The sequence below is a fragment of the Gorilla gorilla genome, chromosome 2 (genome assembly GCF_029281585.2).
Source record: "Gorilla gorilla gorilla isolate KB3781 chromosome 2, NHGRI_mGorGor1-v2.1_pri, whole genome shotgun sequence".
NCBI lineage: Eukaryota > Metazoa > Chordata > Mammalia > Primates > Hominidae > Gorilla > Gorilla gorilla.
This window is the reverse complement of record NC_086017.1, coordinates 89,403,851-89,426,835: the sequence shown is the minus strand read 5'-3', so window position 1 is coordinate 89,426,835 and position 22,985 is coordinate 89,403,851. Positions and strand designations below refer to the sequence as shown.

General features: G+C 36.6%; 1 protein-coding gene and 1 long non-coding RNA gene across 5 annotated transcripts in view; one reads left to right on the top strand and one right to left on the bottom strand.

Moving 5' to 3' along the window:
- Positions 1 to 22,985, top strand: part of ROBO1 (roundabout guidance receptor 1) — an 813,755-nt gene that overhangs the window by 27,982 nt on the left and 762,788 nt on the right. The window lies entirely within an intron of this gene.
- The window catches only part of LOC129532736 (uncharacterized), an 83,114-nt gene that overhangs the window by 27,972 nt on the left and 32,157 nt on the right, over positions 1 to 22,985 (bottom strand). The window contains exon 2 of the long non-coding RNA XR_010132879.1: positions 11,418 to 11,561. This is a non-coding gene — a long non-coding RNA (uncharacterized lncRNA). The remainder of the gene's footprint in view (positions 1 to 11,417; positions 11,562 to 22,985) is intronic.

Here is a 22,985-nt window from a genome sequence, read left to right as displayed (position 1 = left end):
CTTTAATTCTGGAATGTTGTTAAATGTCAAGTTAAACTATCAATATTTTCTTCTTGGCATCAGATTATTGCTCAGAATAGCTTGTTTCTAAATGGACAAGATATTTTGATACACTGCATATGTGATATACCCAGCCCATCTGTTAGGAAAAAAAAGTGAAATTATCTCTAAATTAACCAATAGTTAATTATCAAAATAACTAACTAATTAAGTAGGGCATATGGCACAAATTATTACTTTGGTGTATAATCTGATGTTTTACAAAGGTTGATTACTGAGCATTTTTACTGTAAATCACAAAGATCTAAAGCTCAGTTCACAGTTAAAGGGAAAGGTATCTGACCTGCCCAGACATCTACGCTGGCAATTCATCTAATGAAACTTAACTAAAGAAAGAAAGGAAAATTACTAGTATGAAATTCAAGTGAGGCATGGGTTAACTGAGTACATGAATTTTGCAAGGGATATGGAAACTGTCATGCCTATTTTTTTGGTAGATTAATAGTGAGTAAAAAACGTTACTTTCTGGGGAATGCGTGGCGCAGGAAGTGAACAACAAAAAAATGTGGCTTCGTTCCAGTTCCTAAAGAAAAGCAAAACTGAAAGGAACAAAGAGATGAGACTGACTGTTGTGAGTGTGTTTGTAACATACCATCCTCAAATTAAGAATCACAATAAAATTGCACCTCCAGGTCCATTTTTTACTTTGCTTTTAACTGTTCCAAAGCCACTTGTTATATTTCGATCAGAAAAAATTGTTGATCAAACAATTTATTTTGACAGTTTTAAACATGGTAAATCTTACAGAAATTTTTTTCTCATTTTACTATCAACCTTTCAGTATTAAAATTGTAATAATAATAATCAATAAAATAAAAGAATACTTACAGCTCCCTAGTGGAATAAAATCAGTACAAAATCTCTATGCAGCATTTCAGGTAGTCAAAAATAATGACATTTCATTGTGTGGCATTGATCTTGCATACTTTAACTTTGATTTAAAAGGAAGTCTTGGCAGGCAATTAACCTACATATAAAGATTTGTATAATAGGAAGCTCTCTTTGAATTGCTAATAGGTAACTCCTTTTCTCCCCAGCAGCCCATTGAGAACTCTTCTTTTTCAATGTGAATCATATCTTCCATAGTTTATTAGCATCAACTCTTTCAACTGTCCTTGGTGTCGAAGGTTACTTGAATCCTCCACAGAGCTGTTTCCCCTTTCTGTTTCTTAGGAGATAGATTCTGTGTAAGAGGAAAACAGCTGAAGTACCAAGGCCTCCTGGAAAATACCACCATCTAAATATGTGCCTCACCACCTATGCTCCAAATCAACTAAAAGTTGATTACAAGGAATTGAGAATAGAGGATAAATACAGAAATAAGGGATTACTTTCAGGAAATAGATATCGTGTATCAAAAAACACTAGTTATTGGCCAAAAACTTCAGGATGTAAATTGAGACTGTAATGAGATTTAGTTCAATGGTCAAATTTCTAAGAGAAAATGTTACAAACAGTACCATTATTAAGAATCATACCTTCAACTTAATTTTTAACAGCATCTAGCCTAGGAAACGTTAGGTCCTGCCCTGTATCTCAAAGCTTTATTCAATATTATCAGATTATATCACCAGAAAATTATTTAAATTAATTAGCAGCATCTATTATAATGTAATAGTTGTCTGTCTTTAGCCCAGCATTCAAGACTCTTGAATATCTTGTCACGTCACCTCTGTGAAAATTTATATTCCAAATGCTTCCCTACACAAATTCTATATGTTAGCCAGATACACTCATTGATTTTTTCCTTCATTATAACTTCATCACTATTTCTACCTCTATTTCTTCTTGCTAGATTTTTACATTATAAGTTGTACAGTAGGTTTATAAAAATTAAGTGCACTTTTTAAAAATATATTCTTGATAAAGTTTATTTTTGAGACTTTTAATTCATGGCTAACTTTCCAATGTTCAGGAAAAGAGAATGGAGTATAGCATCCTGATTGTGTCATTCAAAGTGCTACCTATTTCTCCAGTGTAATCTAAGATCTGTTTTGATGATCATGCTTTATCTTCATCCCTGATGAAAGATTCAATAATTCAGGTGTTAGGTGATAACAGTTAGACTAGACTGGTGGCAGTAGAAATTCAGTTTAAAGATATCTAAGTAAATATAAGAGATGGATTAAAGATTAGAAAATGGTTGTGAAAAATGAGAAAATACGGTTGTAGGGATATAGGGAGTCAGAGTATTTGGAGAAAATATTAAGTTCCATTTCAAATATATTAAATTTGAAAAGATGTACAAAATTTTATCTGGGATATGTGCTCTTGATAACATGCATATTACTATAATTATATATATATATACCTACATATTAATATATAGCATTTTACATATGAAAACATGAATTTTCTGTAGGAAAACTAATAAAGTTTCAAAGATGATGTTGACTCTGCAAATTTGCCTTAAGCCCTGTTATTGGACCCTGACCATAATCTAAATGCAGTTCCATTACACTAGGCTAGAGTTTAAGTAAGACTTTAGGGCTACTGATGATGCTATAAAACAAAACTCATATAGGAGGTGGCAGCTCAATACATGCGGAATAAGTTACAACAGTTTACAGGGATGGGAAAACAGTGATAGTGACAACTATGGCCAAGAATTATGCTATAGAAAATAGTTTTATTTTCATATTAGTCAGCTATTTTTGCATCATAAATTATACTAAAACTTATGGCTTATGATGAGCATTTCTTTTCTTTTCTTTTTTTTTTTTTTTTTTTTTTTTTTTTTTTTTTGAGACGGAGTTTCACTCTGTCTCCAGGCTGGAGTGCAATGGCATGGTCTCGGCTCACTTCAACCTCTCCCTCACGGGTTCAACCGATTCTCCTGCCTCAGCCTCCCAAGTAGCTGGGATTACGGGCACCTGCCACCATGCCCAGATAATTTTAGTATTTTTTAGTAGAGACGGGGTTTCACCATGTTGGCTAGGGTGGTCTCCATCTCCTGACCTCCTGATCCACCTGCCTTAGCCTCCCAAAGTGCTGGGATTACGGGCGTGAGCCACCGCACCCAGCCTGCATTTCTTATTTTACCAAAGTCTAGAGTCATCTTGCTCTCTCTACTGGTCTAGACATATTTTGCCATAATTCAGCTGGGCTCACTCATATATCTGCAACCAAATGGAGGGTGTGCTGAAAGCTCTCTAGTCTAGTAGCATCTCAGTCTCTCTTCCACATGAGCTCTAATACTTCTCACTCAAGATAACACAGTCTTGTTCTCATAGTAGAGGCAGGATTATAAGAGAGCAAGCATAAGGGTTCAAAGCTTCTTAAGGCTTTGACTCAGAACTGGCACACTGTCACTTCTGCCACCTTTTGTTAGTCAGAGTGAGTCACAAGGCCAGCCTAGATTTAAGGGATGGGAAAATGGACTTTGGCTCTTGATGGAAGCAGTCTCAGTCGCATTGGATAGGACACAACATAGGGAAGTCATTAATTCAGACCATCAGTGGAACCAATCTACCATATTTTCAAATAATATGGTAGATTACCATATTAATCTACCATATTAAAATTACCTGAGAAAAGGTTAGCAAAATGCAAACTAAAAGTGACCATAATCTTCATCAGGAATCTCAGTGGAGATTGTTCAAAATTGCAAGAGTATAATAGGGATAGACATTATGTAGCAAAGAATTTTGAGTGAATGGTAAAATATTAAAGCAATGGGTGCTGATGACTTGGCAGCTAGAAAGTTAGCAGACTGGATCATTTTTCCCCATTTTATACATTTGCAAATTGGGAGGAACAGACAAGGGAAAAAGAGGACATACTAGCCACTTGCATAGAGGGATTAACTGTATAATCTTGGGAAAGATAGACTTTTACAAAGAAAAATGACAATCTTTTCCTATAATTGAAGGAAAAGAGTAAAGACTAGGTATAGTAAAAGTAACATATCGAGTGACAAACCTGGAAGAGAAAGGAACTCCCTTTTATTCTCAATGAAAGTTGAAAGGAGATCACATGATGCATGGAGTAATAGAATGAGATTGAGAAATGGAGAAAATTGGAAGGTTAGAATAATTATGTGAGGAATCTACAGGAGACAAAAGAAGTAGGAACACATTATAGTGCTAACCATGATTTGTATTGGAACATATGGACACAGTTTTTGTTGTAGTAAATGAATAATTAAATAGTTATATAATTCAGAGTTAAACATTAGCATGCATCAAAATCACCTTGAGGGCTTGCTAAAACCAAATTACAGAACTCGCCCCTGGTGCTCTGGTCTCCGTGTGTCTGCAATGGGGCTCAACATTTTATATTTCTATGAATATCCAAGTGAGTCTGATTTTTGTCGCCTGGTGGCAATACTTTAAAAGCCACTGGCATAATATATAGTAAATGGCATTAATTTCTATGAAAGTATTGGATGTTTAATAAAAATAAATACAAACATAGCCTTATCTTACACTATTACCTTTCAGCCACATTATGAACAATTCTACAGTGTGAATTATGATATAAGTACAAAAGTGTAGCCTTAAGGTTTTTTAGATCACAAGGTAAGTGGAAATTATGTTTTAAGGTATATTGATGTGATCCAATTGAAGTATCTTTAGGTTTGGCAGCAGTCATCAGGTATACTTATACCTTTTCATTCTGGTTCTGACCTGAAGGGATAATGCCTACCAGACATGATGAACTCATGGACATTATAAGAGCAATAGGGATCACACCAAAACTGAGAATTACATTTAATCCTGTGCTGATGTTAAGTTTGCTAACATCCTACTGGCTAAAGAAAGCCACATGACCAAGCCCAAAGAAGCAAGGAACTACACTCTGCTGGCCCTGAAAACATGGCAAGAATGGAATACGTTATTTCATTGAGAGAGCATGAAACGTAATCGAGAGCAATAACTACCACAGTCAAGCCTTAGTATCTTGTCTTGAAACACATTTTCACTCTCTTTTAGACCACACTTTCCTTATCTGTAAAGAGTTGACTTAGAGATACATGTGTAGTGTACATGTGTAATGTTCCACTAGCTAACCTTATCCTCCAAAAACTTAAATGATTTATGGAGAATCTATTATATCAATTCGGCTTATGTTGACATAGTGTCTTCAGAGCACAGAGGGAAACATTTGTGACTATCTGACCTCACCATTAGTTAGTGAAGGCACTATTAAACTCGCTTTGCAGATGACGAATGTGAAGCTCCAGGGCGATTTGCTTGTTCAGGGTTACACAGGAAGAGGCGGAGCTGAAACTGATGCTCAGCCTTTCCCTGCTCCATTGCTCTTTCGTTGTCTTGTACACCAAAGCATCATGCTATATGATGTGGGAGATGCAAAAGTCTATTACCAATAGTTGTTTCTTGGAAAAGTTTACTTCTCTTCTGAGCATATAAGGTGTAAAGGCGTGAAAATATAAAGCTTAATGTATGCAATTTAAAAACAGGAAAATAATAAAAGCGCTCCCTCAAGGGAGCCTATACTTAGTTTCAAGAAATAACATAATTTTACAGAGAAAAAGATTGGAAGAGCTAAATAAACTATTTATCCATGTTTGAGAGTAAAATTTAGTAAACTCTTGCCAAAATACAAATAGTTTATCTATATGAAGCAGTCATGGATTCTACATCCTATCACATGAATTTATGGATAAGATAAACAAAGAACAACACCTTGAGGGATTAAAGCACAGCAGCAATAAGTTTTGACAGGGTGGGGAGAATGCTGAATAGAAAATGCTGCCAGGAAGGCAAACGTGCTGGAGGCACCACAGCATGGGGGACAGGGAGACAGGCCCATGCAGGAGGCTGGCACCGAGGGAAAAGAGAGTTTCCCAGACTAGTTAGTTCCGAGTGGCTATTATGCAACCCCTGGTTAAGGCCTAAAGTGGGCAGAGCAGAGAGACAGAGAGAGAGAGAAAGAGAGAGAGAATGTGTGACAGTGAGAGACAGAGAGAGAGAGAGAGAGTGTGACCATGAGAGAGATTTAGTATGTTCCTTTAATGCATAACTTAAAAGAACATCAAATATTTGCTTTCTCTGTAATAAAAATATTGAGTATATATATATTGGAGGATAAAAAGGGACAGTGGTGGGGGCAGAGGTTGGAGGGGTGTTGAGGGACTTGCATGAGCAAGAACATGAGGACTGCCATTCCAATTAATCAGTGTTTTACCTTTGTCATGCAAAGTCTGCTCATCTGCTTAATTAAGATGGTCAAGTCCTTTGTGTACAATTTGGATTATCAAGTTGTAAACATTCAAAATATTTTTAGGTTTATCTTCTCTGATCTGCTAGCAAGACCGTATCACTCACATATGAAATTAAGTGGACAGTAAAGGGTGGCTGGAATGCACAAAACATGAGCAGTTAGGCTCTAGCTAGAGAGATACAGCAGGAACAGTTCTTGGCTGTCCCTAATGACCACCTTTCTCCATTAGTGCAAACTCTGATGAATTACGAAGTGAAAATGCGGTCAAAATAACATATGACACAGGGTATAATGAAGAGGATAAACATAAATATTAGGCAAAAACTACATCGAATAAATTATTTAGAAATAAAGTGGAGGGTAATATTTTACAATAAAGGAGGTGCAATTCTATTAATGGTAAGTGGTTCTGAAATGGTTTTTCTGTTCGTCGCTCAATTAGATCTCCAACTACTACTAAAAATCATTTCGTATTCAAATAATTGTAGAAGTAGAACATTTAAATCCTCTTGCTGTTTCCTCAAAGATATTTGGCAGGATTGTATTATTTGTAAAATGTAATACTCTGTCAAGAAATTATTGGAGAAAAGCTGTTAAATTTTGAATTTGTGCCAGAACACTTTAGGTGTCAGAATAATGAACTTTTTAATACTCTGGCAACAGATTAAATAACATCTTTAAATATGGCTTGACATGTATTTGAAAGAATTGTGTGTCTTTTTTTCTTTTTTAATAAATTAGGGGGGTCACAATATAAAGATGAAAATAATGTATTTTTTTAAAGGCCACAAATACAATAAGTAGGTGTTATGTTTCTCAGTGGCTTGAAAAACTTGCCTTCTTCGGCTGGTTCACTTTTTAATTCCTTTACTGTTTCAGAGCTCTGCTATATATTTGCTTAATTATCTAATTATATATTTTTATTTCCCCCAAACAGTACTGTGGTTGCATGTATGTGTTTCTATTGTTATATAAGTGAAAGTTGAAGTGGTAGGAGAAGAAACCTTACATCTTGTTCTTTTCTTGGTTTCCTTGGAGACAATCTCTTTATTCATTCCTTTCTATCAAATGCTCTCCTCAAAGATAAGTTTGAAAAGGACTATCAAACTCCTTTTTACTACCTTTAAAATACTACCTGTATTAGTCTGTTCTCTTGCTGCTAATAAAGATATACCCAAGACTGGGTAACTTATAAAGGAAAGAGGGTTAATTGACTCACAGTTCTACATGGCTGGGGAGGCCTCACGATCATGGTGGAAAGTGAATGAGGAGCAAAGGCACATCTTACATGGTGGCAGGCAAGAAAGCGTGTTCAGGGAAATAAAACCATCAAATCTTCTGAGATTTACTCACTATCACAAGAACAGCACAGGGAAGACCTGCCCCCATGATTCAATTACCTCACACCAGGTCCCTCCCACAACACATGGGAACTGCGATAGCTACAATTTAGACAAGATTTGGGTGGAGACACAGCCAAACCATATCACTACCCATCATGTATTTTCATTCTAACACAGAAGAGATGAATATATTTAAATTATGGAATTAGAATTATTCATAAAACATAAAAGAAAGATCTTAAGGGACAAAGACTTCTGAAAACAAGCATTGTAGATGCCTAGTCCTAATGCTAGCCTCCACCTGACCCTGCGTTAGTAACTAGATGTGAGTAGTGTCATAAAGTATGAAGAGGTTTGGGAAATAAGGCAATTTGTGTAATTTTCACATGATTTCCAATGGGTTGAATGGCTCAAATATGAATTGTGTAAACTCAAAAATTAAGAGGTTTTCAAAATATTGTAAATAGTGCAGCAATATATTCAAATAGCACACTTTAGTTATTTAAGCTTAGTCAGGTTACACGGATTGGAAATGATGTACAATGTAGATACCGACTACCACAGCAAGAAAAATCCTTCAGTCCTGTGGATATCACCAGGCCTCTAACTTCTGGGCATGTTCATGGTACTCAGACCCAAACCTGGTCTAAGCTAATTGCTCAATGTCACACAACTAGGAAATGATAAAACTAGACTTTAAATTCAAGCCTTTTGTTGCCCAGAACAGGTTGAAGATCTAACTGTATCATTTTCTGGTAGCGTGTATATTAAGCAGTTAACCTAATTTCTCCCAGCTTTTGTTTCCTACTCTTCAAAATCTTAACATTGTTAATATAGCGAGGACTGAGTCCATTGCTATTCCATTGACCTGTCTACAGATATTAGTTTTCTCATCTCCTCCAGGGATATTTCCAGTACACTTGACTAAGGTCCCCTTGGAAACTTCTTTCCTGGCCATCATCTGAAATGCAACCTTGGCTGGGGCCCTGAGAAGCATCGAATTTATCTGCAGGAAATAGAGTATGTAATTATCTTCAGGGCCACTGGCTGGTGACTATTTCAACTCTGAGCATTAGAATTAACACACAGATAATTTTCCTTACTGGGCCTTTTGCTATTGCTCTGGAACTGGCATGGATGTCCACTCCTCTGTCTAATGAATAGTAAAAATCCCATCATACATTAAGAAGTATCAATTTCCATCCGTCCCCTTGGGCTGCTGGTCATTTTCTGGAGTCCATGCCATAGTAGACTCAGTTTTTCTAGCACCTCTTGCTTGCCTTTCCTCTTCTTCCCAACTCTGTCTGTCTTTTTCTCATCTAACTGTTGAGTTGCCAATCTGTATGTCTTCACAATCCACAGAACACCATGAGATTTCTTATGAATCTCCAAATAAGAGGCATCTTTCCCATATCTCTCTAGATTCGAATCCAGTTAAGCCATTTGATTCACCCTCCTTTATAATGTGGGTGTTTGTTGACTACCTGATTTTCCATAGTAGATTTGAAGACACAAAGTTTGTCTTCCTTTGATTTTTTTAGAACTGTGTTTTGTACATGGCTGGCACTGAATAAATAAACGTTGAATAAATAAGTAAAAGGATGGATAAATGCAAAATTTTATTGAGAAAACTTAATTTAAGTACATTCAGTAAGAATAAAAACACATATGCTAAAGTCCTTTGCCTAGAGCTAAAGTCTGATTGTATTAATTTAGTTAATATGAATTAGAAAAAAATGGAATACAAGCCCAACTATTATTCCAACTTAGTCAAGCAAAAATAACTTCTAGAATATAGAATTTTTTTGAATGGCAAAAATAAAACAATCTTGATTTTGAAATGCAGCATTTCTACAAAAGACTAAGTACTGAAAGTAAATAGCATAACCATTAAAGTATTTTACATGTGGTCAATGCTTGTAGCAAATGTCAGCTTATATGGCAACTAATCCTTTTTAAGCATGGCTATTTAAAATATGCACATATCTTATGGTTCAAATATATTATCAAATTAAACCAAAGTTGTTTGCATTTTAATGATTGCCCTCTCCAAATAAATGAAATAAAAAAACAGATATCAGTTTTTCTTCTTTTTAAGAATCAATCACTTATATTCATTGGTCAATGTCATTAAGTAGCTTGAGGGGAGATTTCCTCTTTCTAAAGAAGAGAGAGTTAGAGTCTGTATTTTAAACCATATACCTATCATTCTATTTTAAAACATATTCATGTGAAAGAATGTCTGAGCTCTAAGAATATTTATTATATTTTCTATCCAGGTGTCTGTGAAATTATTTTCAGAATTTTAACTAGATATTCATTTACATATTTCATAAGAGACTAATATATTTGAAACTGTTATAGGAATTGGGTGATAAATTCAGCTGAAACACCAGCCTCTATACACTAAAGGAAGGAACTCCAAATTTCACTCTTAAGAGGTTCCATGACTGATACTTTATCTTTTGTTCCACTTTTTTAAATGCCCTTTTCATTCCCATCACTTTTCTATGTAGGTCTTATGCAGTTAACTGAAATTTGCTTTTAATAGAATCTTATGATATAATTACTAAATTAAAAAATAACAATTATGGTCCTATCAAATAGTCAATACAAGACAAAAAGCCAATTAAAACCCCAGATGCATGAGGGAAAATAGCATAAATGGATAAGAGTAATCAGTTGATTGCTTTATAGATCTAAAGGTCCCCAAGGGATGTTTTAAATCCACATGGTGACCCAGAATGCTGAATTTTGCATTTGGGAGCTTTTATTGAACTAAGATCCTTAAATGGCTATGTTCCCTTTTGGCTTCATATCCAAGAAAGGCTCAAAGGTAAGTTAATTCATTCATGGTCTAGAATAAATTGCACACAATAAATTCACTTCAGAGGATCTTTGTCAAATAAGCTGAAGGCTATCCTGTTACAAATACTAAAGATCAGATACAATGCCATAATTTTATGAAAATGGCAGAGTTTCAGTGGCTCAGTATTTAAAAAATTTATTTATTGTTCTCTGTAGAATTTCAGTTTTTCTGTGTGTATCTGAGGAGCACAGCTTGTTGACTAGCTATGCTTGCTAGGTGTGATAATAGAGAAACATTTGTGAAGTGTTAGCCCCTTTTATTGAAGCTGTTTAGAATTAAAGCAGTCTTCAAAGTCTTGTAAAAGAGATTAATACATTAGTTCATCTGCTGCATACATTCTGGGTCAGAAATTAGGCAAAGTGAAGGAATAATGGGTAGACAAGGAACCCCCTCAAGAGACACACAGATTACACATAAGGAAAAAAAACGTGTTTTACATATTAACAATGAAATAGATACTTCAAGCATGAAACACATTTAAGTAGACATCATTAGCTTTGCTTCTTGATAGTTACAAATATGGAACAGATTTTTAAATGAAAGTGTTAGAACTTGTATTTTAAGTAAACCTAAAGCTTAGTATCAAATACAACTGCAGCCTCTGTCTACTCTAGCTGCTGTAACATACCACGGATTGGGTCGTTTCAAAAATAAAGAAGTCATCAGTAAACAGAAATGTGTTTTCTGGTTCACTATTTGTGTGATGTGTTCAACAGAAACCCAAACCCCAGTATTACCTGATAAACCCATATAACAAACCTGCGCATGTACCCCCGAAACTAAAATAAAAAAGGTAAAAGAAGATAAAAGAAAAAAATACTAGTTTTTACAACATACTAATATACCATCTATATTTTAGTATACAATGCTTCTATAGACTATGTTTTACATGTTATATAATATGCTATAGCTAACACATTAATATACTCAAATAATGAAAAAAAAATGTATTTTCTCACAGTTCTGGAAACTGGAGAGTCCAAGATCAAGATGCTGGTAAATTCAGTTTTTGGTGAAAGCATTCTTCCTGGCTTGTGGATGGCCAGCTTCTCACCTTCTGACTATGTGCTCACATGACTTCTTTTGTGTGTGTATGTGTTTTTCTGAGGGGTAGGGGGGAAGGCAGAGAGAAAAAGAGAGAGAGAGAGCACGTGAGCATTCAAGCCAGCACTCCCACATCTCTCCTTATAAGAATGCTAGAGGCCAGGCGCGGTGGCTCACTCCTGTAATCCCAGCACTTTGGGAGGCCAAGGCGGGCAGATCACGAGATCGAGAGATTGAGACTATCCTGGTCAACATGGTGAAACCCCATCTCTACTAAAAATACAAAAAAATTAGCTGGGTGTGGTGGCACATCCACCTGTAATCCCAGTTACTCAGGAGGCTGAGGCAGGAGAATCGCTTGAACCCGGGAGGCGGAGGTTGCAGTGAACTGAGATCGTGCTCCTGCACTCCAGCCTTACAACAAAGCAAGACTCTGTCTCAAAAAAAAAAAAAAAAGAATGCTAGAACAGGGGTCCCCAACACCCTGGCTGTGGACTGGTGCCAATCCATGGATTGTTAAGAACCAGACCGCATAGCAGGAGATAAGTGGCAGGTGACAGGTGAACGAGCATTACTGAGCTCCGCCTCCTGTCAGATCAGCTGCAGCACTAGATTCTCAAAGGAGCACAAACCCTATTGTGAACTGTACATGTAAGGGATCTAGGTTGCCTGCTCCCTATGAGAATCTAATGCCTGATGATCTGAGGTGGAACAGTTTCATCCCAAAACCACCCCCCACAAGTCGGTGGAAAAATTGTCTTCCAAGAAACTGGTCCCTGGTGCCAAAAAGGTTAGGGACCACTGCACTAGAACATTAATCCTATCAGATGAGGGCCCCACCCTTATAAATCCATTTAACTTTAATTGCTTCTTTAGAGGCCAGATCTCCAAATTCTGCCTCCTTGGAGATTAGGGATTCACTGCACAAATTCAGGGGACACAAATATTCAGTCCATTAACAGTCTCAAAATACATTATTTTGTTCTCACATACTTTCTTCATCCTCAATGTTTATATATTACCCTCCACACTTCATATTCCTTCAAGAACCAATTTTTTTTTTGCATGTTTGCATGTGCATTTTGGTATTCTGTGTCTTTACGTAAATTCAAAATTTCCTCAACCAGTTTTATATTTTCTATGAAAAACCTGGCTTGCCTTATCTTCTGTTTCTGTTCTGCATCACTTTCCATCTACTACGTAAATGGAATATAACTAAACATTACCTTCATTTCTTTTACCTGTTTCTAAATTTTCTAAAGGGTCCATCATCTTATATTTATTTGAAACTTTAAATTCTGTCTTCTGGAAATAGGTATTCAAATATGTTTCCAGAATCTATATCTGGCAGGTTGATTAAATATTAATTTCTAGTTCAACCATTGTGGAAGACAGTGTGTCAATTCCTCCAGGATCCAGAACCAGAGACCCCATTTGACCCAGTAATCTCGTTACTGGTTATACATCCAAAGGGTTATAAATCATTTTACTATAAAGACACATGCACACATATGTTTACTGCAACACTATTTACTATAGCAAAGACTTGGAATCAATCCAAATGCCCATCAATAATAGACTAGATAAAGAAAATGTGGCAATATACACCATGGAATACTCTGCAGCCATAAAAAGAGAATGAGTTCATGTCCTTTGCAGGGACATGGATGTAGCTGGAAACCATCCTTCTCAGCAAACTAACCCAGGAACAGAAAACCAAACACCACATGTTCTCACTCATAAGTGGGAGTGGAACAGTGACAATACATGGACACAGGGAGGGGAACATCACACACTGGGGCCAGTCAGGGGGTGGGGGGCAAGGGGAGAGAGAGCATTAGGACAAATATGTAATGCATGCGGGGCTTAAAACCTAGATGATGGGGGGTAGGTGTAGCAAACCACCATGACCCATGTATATATCTATGTAACCTGCACGTTCTGCACATTTAGCCCAGAACTTAAATAATATATATATATAATACATTATTATAGATAACATTTTTATATATATATAACTTACATCATAACACCCTGTTGAAGAAGTAAAGAAGTCGAAAAGGAATCAGAGTAGTACAAGACATGAATATCAATCCCAGGGTTCCCATGTTGTGGACGGATGACCATGGGCTGGTCATTGAGCCTACTGAGTTTGTATTTGCATATCAGAAACACACGGATGTTGTATAATAATTGTCTTACCCATGCATAGGGTTTTGTGAATATAAAGGGAGACTATATATGAAGAGTAACATGAAAAAGTTAGTTGTGTTTTAAATAAACTTTTTTTTTTACTTGAGACATGTTCTCACTGTCACCCAGGCTGGAGTACAGGGGGGCCATCTCAGTTTACTGCAACCTCCGCCTCCCAGGCTCAAGCCATTCTCCCACCTCAGCCTCCCTAGTCACTGGGACTACAGGCACATGCCCACTCCTGGCTTTTTTTTTTTTTTTTTTTTTCAATTTTTAGTAGAGATGAGGTTTCACCATGTTGCACAGGCTGGTCTCGAACTCCTGGGCACAAGTGATTGACACTCCTCGGCTTCCCAAAGTGCTGGGATTACAGTCATGAGCCACCGTGCCCTGCCCAAAGAGACTATTAAACATCAGGTTTTATAAAGTTATTTTCCTTTTCTTCAAAAGAAATGTAAACATGGAAAATACAGAATATAAACTCCTATGTGTTCAAAATATTAAGCATGGCAGGGTTATCTCTCACTTCTATTAGGTCTTAAAATGTTTCTCTTATATCTTTATATTTTTGTCAGACTTTCAAGTTAGTAACTACTTGCAAAAGTTTTAGAACTGCAAATTTATTAGATTATTATTCTTGAAGGAATCAGTTTTACTTGAACATACTTAAGGCCAGTAAGTAGCATACTTTCTTCTTATTGCAATAATCTTTCCTCTCTGCAATGGCATAATGTTAGAATTAGACCAGAAATCTGCTCATTCACTTGGGACTAAAGACCAAAAGAAAAAAAAAAAAGAAAGAAACCTCTTTAAAATTTGCAAGTAAAGGGATCATGAAACTGTACACATGTTGGTCCAGCAAAATCTAACCTTTCAATAAGAGACTCTCTGAGAAGTTTGCTCTCTTACCCACAGAGGGCAGACCTATGTAGCAAATAGAAAATGGGTGTTTTCTCATTGTACTTGCTAAAATCAAAATGAAGGATGATTATTTAAGCTCCCTTCATGAGAATTACATAAGGTTAGAACAAGAGTAGTTAGGAAGGAGAAGAAGACAGTTTTATAGCTGACTTTTCCCAAACTGTGTAAAGGAAGTTGCTTGTGTAAATTAGCCAAAGGGATTTTACACATGGAACTTATTCGAGTTGTGCCCATGTTTATTTTTTCCACAGGAGGGATTTAGATTTCTATGTGATTAGCAGATTGGCTACAGCTTGCTGAATTTTAAAGCAGGAAGAAGGAAAAAGACAGTATCTCTCTGGGTTGAGTTTTGTGGCTCTCTCTGTCTTAAAATTCACCAGTCCTATTGGTTTAAGATTGTTCATTTTGATGATATATACACAAAACAATATTTTCTCATTTTTTTCCCACTATTTAGATTGCCCCATAAGCTGTAGAAGCTGACTTTTGTGAATGTTATCATATGAATTGACAGGATAGTTGAAGGTACTGGTTATGCACAATAAGTGTTTATTTGCAAATTTGTGCATACCTTAAACATTTATTAATCAAATCAGATTTAAAATGCACTAATGAGCAGGTGTTACTTAAAGAATTGCTGCTGTAAATTTTATTGAAAAACTCTTTCATCATGTAAAAACAATCAGGATTTTGATCTGTTGGGGGTATCTAAGTACCTAAAAGCAGGTCCCGCCTGCATTTAATTTCCTTCTGAGAGACAGAAGAGCAAAAAAGGTGCAAGCGGATTTAAGGATCCACAGTCAGAGCAGGTAGTTTAAACTACACTCTAAAGCAGAAGTAGAATGTGGGAGAGGAAGGAGCAGCAGCAGGGTGAGACAAGCTAAAGAAGGTGCCTGAGGGAAGAACGTGAAGTGGATGTTTGTAGCAACAGAACAAGTTCCTGTGGTTAGGGCAAGTCTGGTTCTCAGGCATAATAGCCTCACACCTGGCAGAATTTTAGGAGGTTGTTTTGTAGTACCTAACAGCTCAGAGCTGGGAGCTCTGAGCTCCCAGAAAACTTCCTCACCACCCCCTTGGGCTGGTCCCTGAGCCCACCGAGTTGCTGTTTCTGTGGGTTGCAGGCAGTCTACTCTCTTTTAATGCGCAGATGGTAGTAATAGCATCAATCAGTTGCATAGTAGTTTGCAGTTATTTTTAGAAAATTCTTTTCCATGCAGTCTCTCTTGTGATCTAAACAAAGGGTCTCTAGGACTCTAGCATGAATGAATTTATCAGGCAACGGTAAAAAACACTATCTGGTTGTGGCAAAAGAAAGGCAAAGGAGGTCATACGCAGTGGCTCACGCCTGTAATCCCAGCACTTTGGGAGGCCGAGGTGAGCGGATCATATGAGGCCAGTTGTTTAAGACCAGCCTGGCCAACACAATGAAATCCTGTCTCTACTATAATTAGCCAGGTGTGGTGGCACGCACCTGTAGTCCCAGCTGCTTGGGAGGCTGAGGCACCAGACTGGCTTGAACCCAGGAGGCGGAGGTTGCAGTAAGCGGAGATCATACCACTGCATTCCCGCCTGGGTGACAGAGTGATACTCTGCCTCAAAACAAAACAAACAAAAAAACCTACCTATTATTCATTCATCACTCATTCATTCACTCAGCATTCTCTGTGTGTAAGCAGTATGCTAGGCACAAAACAAGCACGATCCCTGTATATCTTCATGAAATGTATGGCTTAATAAAGGAAAATGATATTAAGCTACGAAACTCGTAATACTTAATTACAAATTGTGAGAAAAGTGAAAAATGCTGTTCAGGGCCTCTGAATAAGCAATGATTTAATCTGAGAACTCAGGAGTAATATGTACTTACTATGTGCTCAAACTGATAATAGGGAGGTACTATTATTATTCACATTTATTGTCTATTATAATCATCCATGTTTTATAGATGGAAAAATCAAGAGGTTGAAAGGTTGAATGACTGTCTGAAACACATTTTAACGAACGATGGGTAGACAGTAGTCAGGCAAACTGTGTGGGGGATCTTCTAAGCAGAGAAATCTGAATATAATCTTCCAATTCAGTCTTGCATAGATCTTTTGGACCCTTCAGCAGTATAAAATATCAGAGTCAGCATTGCTGCTGTTTATATTACTGGTGATAAGCTTCAGGGAATTCTAACTGCAGAAATTGTCTGAAAATGAGATTAATATCAGAAAGGAATTGTTGTAGGTGGCCCCTGAGCCAGTGGTCACTTGAAAGCTGGAAATTCCCTGATTCCATTCAAACTGAGTCAGTCTCTAACTCCTTCTGATAGAGACCAAGGACAGTGAGTCAAGAGAAAAAAAAGTTAACATACTATGTATGACACTTCCTGCATGTAAGATGTTTTAATTGTGTTCAGCTATTTAGGATAATTACACCTAATCACATAATTCCTGTAATTGGTGAAGTGACATAATTTAGATGTTTAACAAGAAATGTAGATTAAATAATTATAATGTATAGCTGCAATTTATGGATAATGATGGGCAGATTTTAAACTTTACAAAATAGTGTAATTTGAGCTTTCATGGAAATGTGCCTCACCATTTCTGCTTCCTATTTCTGACCAAGTGCAATAGCTCTGAAAGCTATATAATGTAAACTTAAGAGCTTCCCCCTGTTTCTAAGACATCCTTAATATAGAATATTCTTAAGAGACTAATGTGGTTTTAGCCTTTTAGCAGGAATCTAATATGAACTGAACTACCTTACAAGGAATTTAGGACTCCAGCTGTTTCTTCAGGGAAGTGAACGTCGAGAGGATTGAAAACTCTGCAAACATCATTGGCAAATGTGACCCTGGAACTCTCGTTCATGTGTTAATTAAATCATTGAACAAATATTTATTGGTGGCCGTTATGTGCCCTGTGTTGTGCCGGCCAAGTGCTGGGCATTCTATTTGGAGTTGCGTCCAAGAGAGCCAAGAAAAGAGAGGCGATGAGTAAGGAGGGCATATAAAACATTGCTCTCTTGCCAAGACAGCACTAAGATAAGGGACTTTTAACATGGAGCTGAAGTTGTGAATTTTATGAGGACTTGCAGTAGAGTGGTGAATGTCAAAGTCAGAAAGAGGAGGCTGGAAACAGGGTTAGAGGTGAAGAGTACATTTCTTTTAAGTAGTTTCATGGTGAATTAGAAGAATGAAATCAGACAAGAATACAAAATGGAGGCATTGAGTTTAAGAAAAACTGTTGCCCTCCCATACTCCCAATGAATAGGCTTCCTTGAATCCTGTTAGGAAGTGTAATAAACAGCAAAACTTTGTCAAATCTTTCATGCCAAAATTTTCCTCATCCATTATTCGATCACCCTAATCATGTGAGGTATGTGCTATTATTATTCCCATTGTACAGGTAAGAAAACTGAGGTTTAGAGGGCAGTATCTTGCCCCCACTTGCTAAGTCTTAATACTAAGACTAGTAAAGAACTCCAGGTCTGCCTGACTCTGGAGTCAGCATCTCTGTAGGAAGGCTTTGTATAGGTAGAATTAAACATACAAGGACGAGAGTGCATAACCAAAAACTCCCGGTCCTGAGAAGTCTGGAAGAGATGTAACCCAATGGAAAAGTGGAGGGAGAAGCCTCAGTGAAAAGTAGTACCTTTTTTTTTTTTTTTTTTTTTTTTTTTTGAGACGGAGTCTTGCTCTGTCGCCCAGGCTGGAGTGCAGTGGCGCGATCTCGGCTCACTGCAAGCTCCGCTTCCTGGGTTCACGCCATTCTCCTGCCTCAGCCTCCCGAGTAGCTGGGACTACAGGTGCCCGCCACCACGCCCGGATAATTTTTTGTATTTTTAGTAGAGACGGGGTTTCACCGTGCTAGCCAGGATGGTCTCGATCTCCTGACCTCGTGATCCGCCCGCCTTGGCCTCCCAAAGTGCTGGGATTACAGGCGTAAGCCACCGTGCCCGGCCCTGGGAAAGTAGTACCGTTTTAACACGGAGAGTTAAAAATAGAAGTGCAGCTGCAAGTAGATAGACTCAGTGGAGGGGGTTGGTAGCACTTTCATGTGAGGACTTTTACTTATTCATGAAGTTAGGGAGTCCTCTGATGATAAAGCAGAGAGATGGAGGAGCCAAGATTTCTGACTAAGTAGCAACCGACGCAGAGTTCCCATGGGGCTATGATAGAAATGCATTTGTCCACATTCAGGACCAGGTTAAGCTTGCTGACATGACGTTAGTATACGTGTGAATTGGTACATATGTGCAGGTGGAAAGGCCAAGAAGTGAACTGATACACAGTTGTGGCTTTGCCAAGCAGGTGAGAAAGAAGCTCAATGGCACACAGATATAAAAAATGCTGGTGAAGGGTGGCTGTGGCCATTAGATGAAATTTGGATAATAATCATGAGAGGAAAGGAGTAAAGCATAGAGGGAACCAATAAGTAAACTACAAGTAGAAGATTCTGATGACAGGACATTCTGATGCAATTCACGTACAAATATGTTTGGAAATTGAGGGGAAGAACTGAATATAAAGAAGTTGTAGCTATAGAGTGAGGAATGATTAAACATGCTCTTTCAGAATTCAGTCAGAGTGGAAGTTTCCCCAGGTATTCAGAAAGAGGGTATTCCCCAAAGAGAACTACTTTTCAGAAAATGTAGTCTTATGGCTTTCAGGGTTGTGTTGATACCTCAGTGAATCCTCAGTTAATTCGTTAGAAAATATGTAAAAGAAATACCCGTTTAGCAGGTATGCATGCTTATTTAAACATGTTAAACTAAAGTTAAGGTATCGGACATATGAATCACTATAAAATGTTTTCAGAGTAGTTGATGTCAATGCCTTTTTTGATAATAAAAGTACTTTATTATAAAAACGTACCACAAAGGACCAAAAATATACAGAAACTGGATTGATTAATCCCTGCAAATTATAATCATAGCTGCTTCACATTGCCACCTAAATAAGAAAATAATGGATTAAGGCCTGATTTGTGATAAGTAAATCATAGAGAAGAAAAGATTAATTAGTCAAGAGTAAGCAAAAGAAGTTGAAATTAGAGGAAAGGAGAAAAAACCTAGAATATGGAAAAATGTATATGAGTGGCATGAAGGGAGGGTAATTAGCTGTTAAAACAAATGGAGATATTTCTGAAAAGTAATGATTAATTTCAAATGATGAAATCAAAATTATCATCAATCATTGAAACACAATATATAATAGAATTATGATAAATACATAATTATCAGTGACTTGGAATTACTGTTTCCTATAATTTTTATATATATATATGTGTGTGTGTGTGTGTATATATATAGTTTTGTTTTGTTTTTGACGGAGTCTCACTCTGTTGCCCAGGCTAGAGTGCAGTGGGTGTGATCTCAGCTCACTGCAAGCTCCGCCTCCCGGGTTCACACCATTCTCCTGCCTCAGCCTCCCGAGCAGCTGGGACTACAGGTGCGTGCCACCACGCCTGGCCAATTTTTTGTATTTTTAGTAGAGACGGGGTTTCACCATGTTAGCCAGGATGTTCTCGATCTCCTGACCTTGTGATCCACCCACCTCAGCCTCCCAAAGTGCTGGGATTACAGGCACCTTTATTATATTTTAATCCATCAGATTTGGACCATGGTCTATATGGTGAAAATTGCTTCTTGGCAAATGACTGATTGCAATAATAATATATGTCATTATGTTTCTTATTATCATAAACTCGATACTGAGGCTTTCAAATTGCAAGTCACAATGAAGAAAGGAATATGAAAGTAAATGTGTCTGGATGTACACACCTGTGCTTATGTATGCACAAGACTGCATGCGTGTATGTGTCAGACCATGTATGTGCTTCTGTGTGTGTGCATGTGTATGCCTGTGGGTACATATGCATATGTTTCTGTGTGGAAGCCTAGAACTCAGTGAAACTGATATCTTTCTTTGCAAAGAGTTAGTAGTCGTGATTTAATTATACACACATTAATTATACGGTCTTCCAGGAAAAATATGTTGAAAGATGTAATTTACTTTTGTTCCTAAATTATGATGTGTAATACAAGGATAGTCTATGTAAAAATGACTTCTTAAAAATTTTAAAATCCTGGTATCATAAATAAGAAAATGAAAAATAATTTAAACCTATATGGATAAAATGATCACAGTTCCATCCATTTCTTTCTTTCTTCATGTTTTGTGATCATGTTGAATTAGAGATACAAAAGGATCAAAGTGCTTAACTGGAGAGAAGAGAGTGTTTTAAGTAATACACAGACAAGGAAAGAAATCACAGCTGTTTCTGTGTTTCATAAGCAAACCAAGAAAACTCATCATGGCTAAGACTGGGAGCAAGAGAAGCTTTGCGTCTGTTCCTATCCACAGCTCTGTGTTTCATAAAATCATATTGTTTCATTTTGCTGTTAATGGCTGAGAAGAAAAGAGTGGCTCTCTCTTTTTCTGATAGCTCGTTTAGAACATATAAAAGCTTTCCTCATCAGGTTGAGAAAATTACATCACTTAAAAACTCAGTCTTATGTACCCTTTCCGATCTGACTAGGAGAAAGTGTGGCATTTTTAGACATTAAGGCTATTTTGGATTCTTTTGAATTCCTCTAAGAGCAATTGGGTCTGATGCGATGGGTTTTTTCCTTATCTCCCGGGCTATGAAGAACTCTTTTATCATCCCAGCATTTGAGTTGGCAGAGTCCCTGGAATAGGTCAGAAAAAGCTCCTACAGAGATTTTTATATCACAGCATTGTTAGCTAAATTAATCCTTTTGCCTAGATTTTTTCCCTGAAGAGAAATTTCGTAAAGTTAATTGGAGTCTCAGGAAAAGGACTAACAAAAGGCAGAATTTCAGCTGGGTCAAACAGACTTATTATCTCAAAACCAAAAAGATGAATTCTAAGGGAGCATACTTGGCTTTTAATACAATTAAAGACTGAAAGGAAACTTAATTTTAATTTCATCAAGTCCACTCCATTTCCTTCAAGGAAAGACAGTTCACAAACATTTCTAGAGAAATACTTTTCAATCTTGTATTATTTAGGTTCTACAGTGGGAGAAATTATAGGTACTTTTATAAAATTTCATAGTTATTGAATAGTTTTCTCAGTAACCTCTCCTCTTCTGTAGCTTAAATATAATGTTCTGAATTTTATCCAAATATTAGCTAGTTTCTCCCACAAGACAACAGAGAAACAAATATTCCTTTTCATTCTAATTGTTACTCATAACCTTAAGCACATCCTGACACTGAAAATGCACTTCGATCTATTATTTTTAAAAAACTGGTTGTCGCTTTCCCTTCTGAGGTCTGGTTTATCCTTTAAAGCTACTGTCTTGTATCTTTCATTTGTTGTCTGTGTCTTAGATACACATAATTCCTCGTTAATTAATAATAATTAAATGTTAGACTTAAATTTTGGTGTAATTATCATAGGCTTGCCTCATTATTGTACAAAGTCAACATACATCCTAAAATTCATACCTACCGTATGTGTGATGTAGATTCATGTCCGGCACTCTACTGAAGTTTTATCAGGAGGAATAAGCTGATAACTAATTTTGCCACTAGATGGCACTAAGCTGCCTATGGACACTACTACCTTGGAAAACTTGCTTGAGAAAAATTATTTTTTAATCAAGAAATATACTTTTTAAATATTAAAATTTTCTAATTATGCATCTTTGTGGTATACAACAATTAATCTTCTGTCTAAAAGGGAGTTTACATTGAATAAAAAAGGTAAATACAATACTAGAAAATAATCACACTTGTAAGTATGCAATGAGTTTTTCATATGTGTAAATATCTGTTACAGCCACAATAAAAAGTTAAGAGCTCAAACAACAAATGAGTATTACTCTTTTCTGTACTGACATTTTTATCAGCCATCGCAGCATATGCAGGAAGAGTTCGACACTGAATTTAAAATTTTCGACCTTGCCAATCTTTATTAATGTCTTCTACAAAAACTGCTCTCTGCTTTTGCTGGTATTAAATCGTTATTTAATGGTATTAAATAGTTATTTTGCTGGTATTAAATCGTGAGCTTAAAATATTAAGTTATTTAATGGCCTCTGGTTATGCAAAATTTGGCTATTCACTTCTTTTCAGTGACAATATTTATTTGCTTTTCTCCTCTTGCTACCTATGACAAATCTCATAGTAAAGATGATTTTCCAGTATTGTATTTGCCTTACTTTTTGATTCAATCTGACCTCCTTTTTAAATAAAAAGTTAATTTTTATCTACTACAAAGATGCATAAGTAGAAAATTCTAATATTGAAAAAAAGATATTTTATACCCCACACATTAAGATTTATCATAAAATATATCAAAAAACATTAAAAATATTTATCTCAGGTCATACAACTATCATTTATCTTTC